This window comes from Procambarus clarkii, chromosome 8, assembly GCF_040958095.1.
Source record: "Procambarus clarkii isolate CNS0578487 chromosome 8, FALCON_Pclarkii_2.0, whole genome shotgun sequence".
Taxonomy (NCBI): Eukaryota; Metazoa; Arthropoda; class Malacostraca; order Decapoda; family Cambaridae; genus Procambarus; species Procambarus clarkii.
In genome coordinates, this window is record NC_091157.1 from 31,455,441 (window position 1) to 31,468,691 (window position 13,251).

The 13,251-nt window shown below is 35.0% G+C and overlaps 1 pseudogene; it reads right to left on the reverse strand.

Annotated features, from left to right (window-relative positions):
* Positions 1-658: 658 nt before the first annotated feature.
* LOC138360038 (S-adenosylmethionine synthase-like) lies at positions 659-1,815 on the reverse strand (annotated as a pseudogene).
* Positions 1,816-13,251: the final 11,436 nt, after the last annotated feature.

Consider the following 13,251-nt stretch of genomic DNA (forward strand, 5'->3'; position numbering starts at 1 on the left):
AAAAAATCCAATTATATTAATATTTCCATGGAATTTCCATAATTTCACATCTGATATTTATACAGATCGACATGAAATAAAAGACGTCAAATTAAAGAACAATTTAGATGCATCACGTAAAAAATGTCGAAAGGAAGAAAAACGATTTTACATGAACAAATTGTTGATATCATGTACCCATGCTGCAAGTCAAGATATATTTAATTGTGGATTTTATTCGGACAGTTTCCCAATGAAAGAAAATTCACTACCCCCATTCGTGGTTATGAAACTTGAACTCGAAAAAAGATAAAAAAAACTGGATTCAGTTTAAAGGAAGAAAACGTATTTATCTTGACCAAAACGCTGGTCTTATAGAGTCATTTTAATTTTATTTACTCTGATATATAAAAGGCCCGGAGATTTTATATACTCTGGTATATAAAACGTCAAAAAAGTATATAAAATTATCAATTGAATATAAAATTAAAGGTTCCCACCAGGCTTCTGTGCTGGCTAGGGTTCAAGTCTCCTGGTGGGAAAGTGTTCTAAAGTTGTATAACTTCACTCTCGTGTTTAGGAGAGTTGTGAATCAAGCATAGACACAGTGTTCTCCCATATTAACAGGGACTTGATGAAAAACGTAAAAATGATAGTCATCCTTAAGAATTATTTGACTCTAAAATTCAGGGATGGTCAACTTCTTGGGCTGCTCCCAAGAGAACTGTTGCCGTCCAAAATGTCCATAACACGAGGTATCACTGTAAATTGGTCTCTTTAAGCCCAGCTCCTTGACAATATGTCCTAGTCGTAGATCAAAGTTGTGGTTAACAATCTTCAGAAGCTGTTTTGATGTGTACTGTGAGGTGCCATAGTGGAAGATGCTGATGCTTATGGGATGCACAACACTAATGGCGTATGATACCTGAACCAAACAGTGTCTACATAATTTGTTTTTCACCAGGGACTTGGCAACCCATCGGGCGGCATAGGCCGCTGAGCGGTCAATCTTTGTGTAATCTTTGCCAGAGAACGCTCCCCCGCCGTGAGCACCCCACCCACCGTAAGTGTCAACGATGATTTTCCTACCAGTTAGCCCAACGTTACCTTGAGGTCCACCCATGATGAATTCTCCGCAAGGGTTGATGTGGTATTTCGTTTGAGTATCTATATATTTTTCAGGAATAATGACCTTGATGACCTCTATAACCTCGTCACGCAAAGCTTCGACAGTAATTTGTTCCGAGTGCTGTACAGAAGCGACAACAGTGTTCACTCTTTTGGGAATAACAGCTCCTTGATCGAAGGCATACTGGCATGTGACTTGAGTCTTACAGTCAGGTCGCGCCCACCAGAACGTCCCATCTCTTCGCAGCTCTGCAATCTTCTGATTGAGACGGTGTGCCAGCATAATAGTTAAGGGCATGCACTCATCGGTCTCATCAGTGGCATAACCAAACATCAGTCCCTGGTCCCCTGAACCAATGTTGTCATCACTGCGCCCGATGTGTACACCATTAGCAATCTCCGCACACTTTTGCTCCAGGGCCAGAAGAATGTTGCAGGTCTTGTAGTCAAAGCCCTTTCGTGAATCATCAAAACCAATTTTCTTAACAATATCACGCACAATTTGTTGATAATTAACTTGGGCCTTGGACGTAATCTCCCCACAGATTAGGATCATACCAGTTTTGTACACGTTTCACAAGCAACTTTGGCGTCAGGGTCCTGGCTAAGATGGGCATCAAGCACTGCGTCGCTGATCTGATCGCAAATTTTGTCGGGGTGGCCTTCGCCTACGCTCACTGGTGAAGAGGAACGTCTCATGATCTCCATCCATGCTCTCAGCGCACTATCCTGGGAACGAAAATGTTACTTCTAAGTACTCTTGAATTTGGGACCAGGTTTCCTTGGCTAGATTTTAACTAAATAAAAATCCGTTATGTAAAGGAATATTATTAAAAACATTGACCTAATTGTGTGAAGAGAGAAAGAGAGAGAGAACGCTAACCTGGTCACGTAGAGAGAGAGCAACTGAGCAACTGTAAAGCAAGTGTGCAGCTGCTCTGTCTTATAACAAAACTGTGAGTCAAAAAAGAATATGGATCATTTATTTTATTTTGAAATTATTATAAACCATTAAAAAAACCCATTATTACTCATTCTAATTGGAAGAGTGAATGTATAATTTGGTAACCTTAACTCTTAATGAACATAATAATTCCATCTGGTGAAAGGGATAATTAGAGAAGTATTTATTAGTCATATATAAAAATGTAATAGAAGGAACAATAAGATTTGAAATTCAATTCATATATTTCCAACCAGTCTCCAAGGTAAACAGCCTCTGTCAAATGGTAGATAAGATACATTATAAATCATCCTTATTATATGTTGTTAACAAAAAGCTGCTGTACGTGTGGACATTTGTATCCAAGATGTTTTTTCTCTATTATTAATTCTCTCCCGCAACCACCACATTCTCTTTTTTTGGGGGGTTCATAATGATTGAGATGACGATGATGTTCCCTAATAATACTTCAAATTTCTAGAAGAGTCTTGGGTATGAAGTATTCAATATGGTCTCCCTCAGCGCCTTCAGCTGCCAACACATCTGCGCGTTCATTTCCATAGATTCCAACATGGAAGGAAATCCACAGGAACTTGACAACTCTTCCCTGGTTGGTTAGTACCTTCACAACTCTCTTAATTTCAGCGACTATTGAAAGATTCTCGTCCCGATCATTATTTAGGCTTTGCAGTGCTGCTCTCGAATCGGTGCAAATCACTGCACCAGTAGTATTCTGTTCAATAATATACCTTAACGCCATAGCAATGGCAGTTAACTCTGCTTGTGTTGAAGAGGTATAGTTCTCAATGCGCGCTTTTTCCTCATTTTTTGGTGGAAAAAATACATCATCCTTCTTAATTACCGTGTATGCTGCACCCGCCCGGCCATTAATAGGATTAGATGACCCATCAGTGAAGATTTGATCTAGTTCATCTCCAGCTTCATTATAAATTTCCTTAAGATACTTGTGGCTTATTTCTTGGGGTACCATGTTGTTTTTTTTCTTTACTATATCATTGATGATAATCCTGCACGAGTCATTCAAGGGATCCACCCAGGGAGGTAATCTTTCTACAGGCATGAGCTCACAAGCTTGTTGAAGTAGGTGAAGATCTTCAAGGTAGCCGACTGCTCTGTGATGCCATTTTTTGCTTCTCTTGTTTCCCCCTGAAAGTAGCACAGAGCTCAATTTTTTTTAGCCATGTCATTATAATGGGGATCTCTGGCAATCCTAATTGCAAGCTTAGCATTCAGTTCCACAATTCTTTCTTTAATACTGGGAAGGGATAATAACTCTTTTTGTAGAATGGACATTTCAGCAGTTTTTTCTTTGGAACTCTAAGAATGATTGAAATGGCTTCATCCTGTATACTTTCTAGCCTATTCATATCACTTTGTGAATAAGTACATAAAACAGGTGCTGCATTGTCAATGACGGAGCGTACATAGTTTGTGTACATCATTTTAAGTACAGCAATAGAGGCTCCATGGCCATCATTCCAAGTCATAGCTTTCAGTTTCAGTTCCCTGAGTCGACTTTTGCATGTTCCTATGATTTGATTGAGCTCCTCTTTCTTTCCCTTGTTTGAGCCGACGGTGACGCCAAGGTACCGATAGTGGTCAACCCATTCAAGTGTTACACCATTAATTTGCAGTTCTTCATTTTCTCTCCGCTTGCGATGGGAGTATGCTTTTGTCTTGTTTGTGGAGAGAGTGAAACCGAGCTCAATACATTTCCTTCCAAGGAGTTCAATGGCCTGTTTTATTTTATCAAAGGTGGGAGCTTGTATTAGGACATCATCTGCATATCCCACTAGTTGTGTTCCTTCAGGAAAATCAATATTGGCAATTGCATTCATAAGTACATTGAATAGTGTAGGGCTTAAGACTCCTCCTTGGGGGGTCCCTAGTTCCATATTCATTGTTCTTGAGATTGCTCCATTGAAGTAGACCTTAGCTTTCCTCCCTGTGAGGTAGTCTTCAATCCATTTCATGAGTCTCCCCTTGACACCCATACATGCAAGCTCGTCCAGGATCGCAATTCCCTGGGCTTTGTCGAAGGCTCCTTTTATGTCAACAAATACAGAGTACCTAGCCGTGTCATTAACCAGGTAATTAATTATACAATTGGCTGTGCTCCGTCCTTTGACATATCCATTGACTCCTTCCCCAAACCTACCTATTTTGTGTAACAGTCGTTTTAGGATGATCTTTTCCAGCATCTTGCAAGTACATGACACGCGACTGATAGGTCTGTAATTGCCAGGGTCATTGGGTTTTGGTATGGGAACAATTTTGGCGTGTTTCCATTGTGTGGGCAGAACTCCATTTAGGAATGATTTGTTAAATAATAGGAGTAGTGGATTCCCAGACACTTCACACAGTGCATTAAATATGTCGTAGGTAATGCCATCCTCACCAGGTTCTGTAATTTTACCTCTCTTAACCGCCGCCCTTACTTCCTGGGCTGTGATAGGTTCTCCATATTCGTCCTCACTAGACTGTGCTCTCGCTATTCTAGTTCTTCTGTCATTCTGTTGCAGGAGCTGTTCCATGACGATTTCCGTTGAGAGGGAGGAGGAGGATGCTGCCTTACTCCACATGTGAATTAATTCTTCAGCTTTACTCTGTGGATCTTTGCCTAGAGGCATTTTCTTCCGAGGGGGTCTTCGCCGAGGCGTACGGCGCTGAATTCTAAGACAACTTTCAATTTGGTGATTAAGGTCATCAACAAATGTATCAATATCTTCTGGGATTTGGTATTCCCTGAACCAGTCATTCATCCTGTCTATGAAGATTGGCTTCATATCTCGTCTGAGTGATAACCACCTTCTTTTATTTGACTCATTCTTTCTCAAATTGTTCATGTCGACAAAGGTAATCAGTGTGCCCGGTGGTCACAACATAAACTTTTGCCCAAGGTATATAATATGCTACTGACATCTGTGTCAAGTGAATTGAACAGGAGAACATCCTCTTTTATATCCCTCTATAAATAAAATATATATAAAAAAAAATATTTATTTTAATTTGTTTTCTTTTATTAATCCAATTATCCTTATTTAATTATCAAACATTGTAATTTGTTAATTATATATTGTTTTGAAAGGGAAAGATGCTTACATACAAACATATATATCTCAAAGGCATAGATTAGTTTAGTAAAGTTACTACAAAAAATTCAATATAATAGTAGTAATTAGGTTACATTTGTATACTACAGGACTTTAGGACTTTCAGTTGTGTGGGCCTAGCTAGTTTGTTTCCCCTTAGCTGGCAGAATACCACCCCCCTGCAACAGCATTTGTAGGATTCATGGGGCATAGATAAGACCAAGGAGTATGCTTACCTCTACAATTACAACAAAATGGAAATTTTTGTTTCTTTGTACACTCTTTAGAGTCATGTTTATTACCACAGTACTTACACCTGGGGTCGTACTGACATTTCCAAACCAAATGCCCCCAATAATAACACTTCAGGCATAATTTTGGCTTCTCTTGGTATTTTGAAACTTTTCTATAGCCTAGTCCTTGTACAAAAATTTTTTTAGGAGTCTCACCTTTTATTAAAGCTATAACCTGACTTTGTTTTTTATAATGAACAATGTTTCTCTTTACCCAAACAACACTGTCATTGTAAAGGAGATGATCGGGATCCAAGTAAGTTGGATATTTGAAAAGTATGACCCTTGTGAAAATACCTTCTTCTGGAACAACCATCACAATATTCTGAAAGCCATCTGTAGTTAAATGTTTAACGGCCTCTTCTGTTCCAACTGTGATATATGGCTGATGAGGACCCTGACCCTCCTTGAACACTAGTTTAAAATCTGGATACTCCATAGCTAAACGTACAGTCCACACCATCTTTTCATTGAAGTTCAGTAGGCATGTTTTAGGAAATAACAACTGCCTCCTTAGGCAGACCGCCTCAGTCATTTCATCAACACATAAGTTACTCACTCTTATCACTGTAATCGTTGAGAATCACTAATTCACACTGTATATTTAGCTAGTTGTTTGATTACTACTACTACTACTATTGTCTGTTGATTCAAAAAAAAAAAAAGGTTTGCGGCAAAGGGGCATTTGGTATGCTCAATGTCCTAAACTTCCTCTAACAAATTAGGAATAAATATTCGTTCACAAATTAGTTGTGAAATTCGATCTCTCTTTTTCACAATAAAATCTACTTTAGAATAATTGAAGAGAACCACAGAAACATTTCACTATCAATGACACCACCCCTAACATCAATGTGATTAAAAAAAAAAAAAAGTAAGACCAGATCTTGGAGCTATTCTTCATAACAACCTTCTGGTACTTTTACTTGAATATCTATCTTGATTACACCTTTTCCTTGTGCTGGCACAGTAACATCGTAGGCAGCACTGAAGCAAAAGGTAGATTGTTAATTAAAATATATTAAAATATATATGTTAATTAAAATATATTTAAATATAAATAAGTCATAAATTAAAAAAAAAAGTAAATTCCAACTATACCTGTACAAGTCATATCCAGCAGCTAGTGTAGATCCAAAATGAACATGATATATGCCAAGAAAATGTGGTGGTAATAGAAAAAAAGTTCAGGTAGGAGAGATATATATCTGTGTTTACTCTCACTCCGACAGAATTAATAATCTCATTAATACTTCTACTCCTTTTATATGTTCCTTGAGGTGCCAGTTACCACCAGAAACAAGTAAAAAAGTTGTTTAAAGATTTGGTCAATGTTCCAATACACTTATTAGTTTTCAAAAAACGTCTGAAAATGAATGTCTGGAGTTATCAAATCTAAAGCTGATATATCTTTGGTAAACTGTTCCAACAAATGTTCATCCAGGCTGGTTATGCTTTTAAATACAGTTCCACATTCAAAACAAGTAAAAAAGTTGTTTAAAGATTTGGGACTGATTTGCTGTTTGTTTCCACATATATCATATTTTTTTTCACTGTTTGTTTTCAAAGGCTGAATCATGTGTATTGATTTCAAATGTTGGGTCAAGTTATATTCATCCCTAAATCTATTCCCACACAATTGACATTTTAACCGTTTTACTCTGTGTGTTCCCATATGTCTAGTCAAGTCGCATTTTTTAAGGAATTTTTTTCTACATACGTCACATGAAAACCATTTTTCTCTAATGTGTTGTTTGTTTGTTTTTTCACATTCACTGCACTTTGGAGTTTTACCGGTATGAATTGTAAAAAGGATAGTCTTCTTTGTATGAGTTGTGAAATGGACTGTTAGTGTTCTTATTGTACTATATTTTTTTCCACATACATCACATAAAAAAAAGTTGTTTGTTGTATGGGTTTTTGTTTGATCAAGTGACATCTCTAAGAGAATTATCTCACTTCCACCTGAAAAGAAAACAAAATTAATTAATTTATATAATTATTCTGATTTATAATATATACATTGACTCTTATTACATTATAGTAATATGATATACTTTATTTTTATTACTTAATAATTAACTTTGTTATAATAGACTTAAGTAAATTATACAACATACATATGGGGTTGGGGTTGAAGAAACATTAAATGTTGAATGTGCTTTAGATTGTGTGATTGTTGTTTTACTACTCAGAATTAAGTGTCCATGAAGTATGGCGAACCTGTAATGATTTGCATAGCCTGGCAAACTCTTTTATATACCAATCCAGTCAGACTGATACAGACTTGAGAGGCTATAGTTACTTACTCAGTTATTTGTGACGTATTTTTCATTATGTTTTTGTAATTATTTAACTGATCAATAACCATTTGAGAATATATTTTTCTCTCTCTTTCTCTCTCTCTCTCTCTTTTCTCCTACCCTATGTTATATATTTATATATTTACAATGAAGGGAAGAGAAGAGGATGGCTCACTGGGATGTGTTTTGTCAAAGAAAAACCCAGCACAATAACACTGCCTGAGTAGTAGGTGACTGCCCTCAACAAGAAGAGCAAGGGTTTATTTAGACCCTCTCTCTCTCTCTCTCTCTCTCTCTCTCTCTCTCTCTCTCTCTCTCTCTCTCTCTCTCTCTCTCTCTCTCTCTCTCTCTCTCTCTCTCTCTCTCTCTCTCTCTCTCCCTCTCTCTCTCTCTCTCTCTCTCTCTCTCTCTCAATCAATGAAATCAATGAAAATGAGATGATGTGTAAAATTCACAAAGTTTTGGCTTTGCTAATATTTATTATGTTGATATATTGGTGTTATAATAATGATCAGATGGATAACGAAGACATGATCAATATAATATAATGTTAAGACAAATTGTCCTAGTGTTAGGTGGTTACCTAACTTTTAAATCAAAATATACAACCAGTTTTTGCCCCCCCCCCCTCTATACTACTAAATTTTATAAGATAGGAATTAAATAAAGGATATTTAATTTCTATATCTCTTTTATTCGCTCTAAATAAACCTTTTCTCTATGATCCTTGTCAAATATTCTTGCATCATTTAGAATTTTTGAAGTGCTCACACATCGCATCTTGAAACGATCCCGATCTGCAGCAGCTGTGTTCCACATTTTTCCATCTATTCTAGCTTTCTGATAGGCATATGCCCATACATATAAATATCGTATCGTTATATGTGGATTAAATTGAACTTCCTTTTTCATTTTTTCTTTTCTCTCCTCCATTATCCTCTATTTGACAAGTACACGTTTAGGTTCAGGTCTGAAAAGAAAACATAAATAAAGAATCACACTCCCACGATGATTGATTGATTGAATACAGTTCCAACAACGAACACCCACAATACCACCAACATCACCATCATTTTATAATTATCTGAAAATGACAAAAAAATAGGTCTTTGTATATTATAAGCTCAGAAATATATATATAATACAATGGTAAATAACAAGATTATGATTTTTTAATATGAATAATGTAAATGTCATATAATACCTTCAAGAGATGATTTTGAGGATTAGCTAAAGATGCGCGTTGGAGTAACTCTTAACCCAGCTCAGACCGACTTATCTCCTCTCTGTCCCTTATTAGAATGCACAAGATAGTGTGGGTATCTCTCTTACATCCTGTCATCATATACATTACAATAGACTTGCCCAGCTGATAAATGGACCGACTCAGCCGGATTTCCTTGAAAAATCTATATATGATTTGATTTACATACCTTATTTTTTAACTAATTATCTTTTTAGTAATAATATTTAAACAAGTTAGTATATCATGCTTTACAGTATTAAATCCTACATATAACAAAATAATCCCAATATTATTAAACATTTTTTTTTTTTAAATCTCTGTTAATTTGTTCAATGTCTATATAATGAGTAGGACCTTGAATTTCTATACCTAATTGTAAATCTGAGAAATATATATCAATTTCAAATAGTTTGTTATTTTTTAATAGTCCTCTTTTGTTTATATCTACTTTGATATTATTATTTTTTTGTTTATTTGTTAAATGATAAAATATAGATTTATATACACGATATTCTAATTTACTCTTAAATTTTTCCAAAGGAAAATTTCTATATTTTTTATTCATAGTTTTTTATATCACATTTACAATAGATTTTTCTTTATAAGAAAAAATCACTTAAAAAAAATTAAAAAAAAAATATGTTACATTTTGAGTAAGAAAAAGACATAGGTGGGAAGTTTGAATGTATATAATTGAAACCAAAAATGCATAATTTTCAAATAAATAACAACAGCGATGATTTACAAGAAGATGATGATGATGGGGGTTCTGGTAGGAGTTGTCACTGGTGTGTGTGTGGATAAAGTGTGAGTAGTGGTATCTATGATTTTCCCAAATTTCATCTTAATAATGTAAGATAGACACTTTTTTTATGGTACTTGCATTTGGCTCTCCACCCCATCCTATCTGTGATTAATTTCGTGAAACCATTATAAATATACAGATAAAGAATATCTTTCTCTCATTCTATCACAGATTACAATGGATAAGCTGGTGCTTGCAGCAATGGCCTTAGTGGTGTTGTTCTTGGAGGCGCAAGTTCTGGCGGCGGTGATGATGGCGCTCTTGGATGCACTGGTCCTGGCGGTAATGGTGATGCTCTTGGTGGTTCTGGTCCTGGCTGTGGTGGTGGTGGTGCTTTTTGAGGTTCTGGTTCTAGTAGTGGAAGTATTGTTCTTGAAGGTCCTGGTCCTGGTGGTGGTGGTCAAATTCATTGAGGCCATATTAGGACAACCCCGGGGCCCAGCAACCCCTCGGTCCAGTCCGCAACCAGTCACCCTTTTTTTTCTTACAAACCCGTCATGAAAATGTTCATTCCTCTTACCAATCACACATATATCATATTGTCGAATATGGTAAAAAAACGACTAAGTTAGCTAACTAGCTAGTTAGGAATATAATTTCTAAACTGTATTAATATGGAGTATAATAATAAAAATTATTTATAGTTATGGATTTCATTAAATCACAATGATTCCTCCCTGGACAACAAACCATCCACCATCCTTCTTCTTCCAGCACAAGCGTACTCCTGATTATACTTCCAAAAAACTTTCTTCTAACTTTTGAATACCCAATATAATATTAACTGTTTTAAGTGGATTCGCTCGAGATTTATCTGGGCGATGTCGGCAAACCTTTATAATGTTTCTGTTGTTATTTAACAACACCTCATATATCTCACCATCATGAAAATTTTCAAATGGTAATGATGGGGATATTGATGGTTTGGATATGCTTAATTCCCCTTGAAAGAAGATGTAATAAGGTGCTAAATCATTTCTAAAATGGGCTCGTAATACTTGTAATATAGTCATCCTTTCTGCAGCATTAAAAGCAGTAGAGACAATGTCTATAATGGCAACTGGTCGATAATTATGTACCATAAAGGAAGATGAATTGTTGTTTATAGAGTATAGATCAGTTTCTACTGTAAAAATGAAATCGATCAAAGAATGCAGAATATGTTGGGGTATTAAATGTGGATGTGATGTCGATAACATCAGAGGATTTGAAATAACAAAATGACTTGGGTAAAAACGTAAAATTCCATTATTACCATCCAACTTAGGGAATATATAAACAGGAGATTGATTCAAACTTTCAGACGGAGTTGGATGATGGGGAGTACTATCTTCATGAACATGTTGATACATACTAAGATTTAAAGGAAGTTGAGCTTCTAATCTCCAAGAAGTATACCAGTAAATTGAAGTTCCCGAAGGCGGTGATATTGTAGGTACACCCTCAGTATTCATTGTTAAAGCAGGTCCCGTCTCACTTTGTTGTAAATCTTCTGTTTCTAAAGTGAAAGGGAATATTTGGGTATGATCATTAGGAATGTATCGATGATATAGAACTGTTTTGGTTGAATAATCTAGGAGGTAAGTTGTTTTTATACAAAGATCACTTCCATCAAGAAAGCTAGCCATACCTACTAACATGCTTTCCCCACTGCTATCATCACTACTATTATGTTGTATATACTGGACATCGTAAAAAGATTCCCCTTCATCACTAATATAAACAAATTCTAATGTGAGGGAATCTAAACGAAAAACCACTTTTTTGTCACGGAATTTCTTATATTGAATAAAATATCTATTCTATTGTGGTTCAATAATTAGGCGATAGTCTCCAATCCGCATTTCTAAAACCCAAGAAATATATTGCATGGATAGTTCACCCAAGGGAGCTAAATGAGCTTGAATAAGTGAATGTGCAATGTTGCAACCCGTTCTCGCAAATTTAATAAGTCAATATTGACTTATTAAATATGTGCATAGGTGACATACTTAACATAATAGATACCCTTAAACAGATTCATAGAAAACACCGACCTTACCTAACCTTGTTAGTATCTTAAGATAAGCATCTTATTGCTTCGTAATTACAATTATTACCTAACCTATAATAGGTATAGGTTAAGTAATAATTGTAATTACGAAGCAATAAGATGCTTATCTTAAGATACTAACAAGGTTAGGTAAGGTCGGTGTTTTCTATGAATCTTTTTAGGGGTATCTATTATGTTTAGTATATCACCTATGCACGTAGTTAATAAGTCAATATTGACTTTACGAATTTGCGAGAATGGGTTGCAACATCCACATGACGCCGACATTCACGTTCTTCTACAAAATGAGTATTTTTACAAATTAAATTTTGGTCAGTATTCTGTCCTACCCTCATTATAGCCTCAAATGAAATAGAAATTTTATGAGGGGGTAGGTTACGATTAGTCTTGATACATGAATGTATAATTTCCGTAGCAGAATACAATTTACCATTGTTTTTAAACATCGAATATTTATGAGCTGCATAGGCCATTAAAATTTTATTTTGTAGAATTTCTCTACCATTTACAAAAATAGCATTTGCTAATATTTCATCGATTATTAAATTACATTTAACTTTCATTTTCGGGTTTAATTTTAATATCAATACAATTTTGAATTATCCAGTTATAGACTAGTATACTTGAATGTTTAAGACACTCTAACTGCCGTTTAATATCGTTGCTTGATGATTGATGTCTAAGAAAATATTCAAATAAAAAATATGGATAACTTTTAGAATTAGTTAAATCTTCGTTAAATCTTCGTTAGCTTAGTTAAATCTTCACAGAGTTTTATTCCATAAACTTCTGTAATTATTTTATGTATTGTTTTCAAAAGGTATTTCAAAAGGTTGAATGGAAGGAATTGAAGAGTTTGATCATATCTACAGTTTCATCGTCCTTTAATATTGGTGGTAACTGTATTTTTTGTTTTTTTGGTGATTTTGATTTCATATGTTGATTTACAATACTATCCTTAATACGATTATATTCATTATGAAGAGAAAAAATGTTTAAAACTGCTTTCCCTAAAATTTCAATTTTAATTAATTCATCCTCTTCATTTGATAATATATGTTTTTTTTTTCTTTTTCTTTTGGGTGATGGAACAGTTGACAATGGTACATTTTGACTTCTATTATAATAATAGTCTAATATATTATTAGTAACAGAATCCAGTAATGTATTTACAAATTTAGAGGGATCTTCTTTCATTTTTAAAACAATAAAATTACTATCAACATTTTTATCAGACACAGAACCTAGATTACTTAATGGTTCAATCACCTCCTGAACTATGTCATCGACAAAGTCTTTACAAATTTGTTGACGTCGATTCATTGTTAAGTTTTATAAGACTAAAAAAAAAAAAGAATTAATCTCCTTTTATGCCCTTCTAAAAAAAA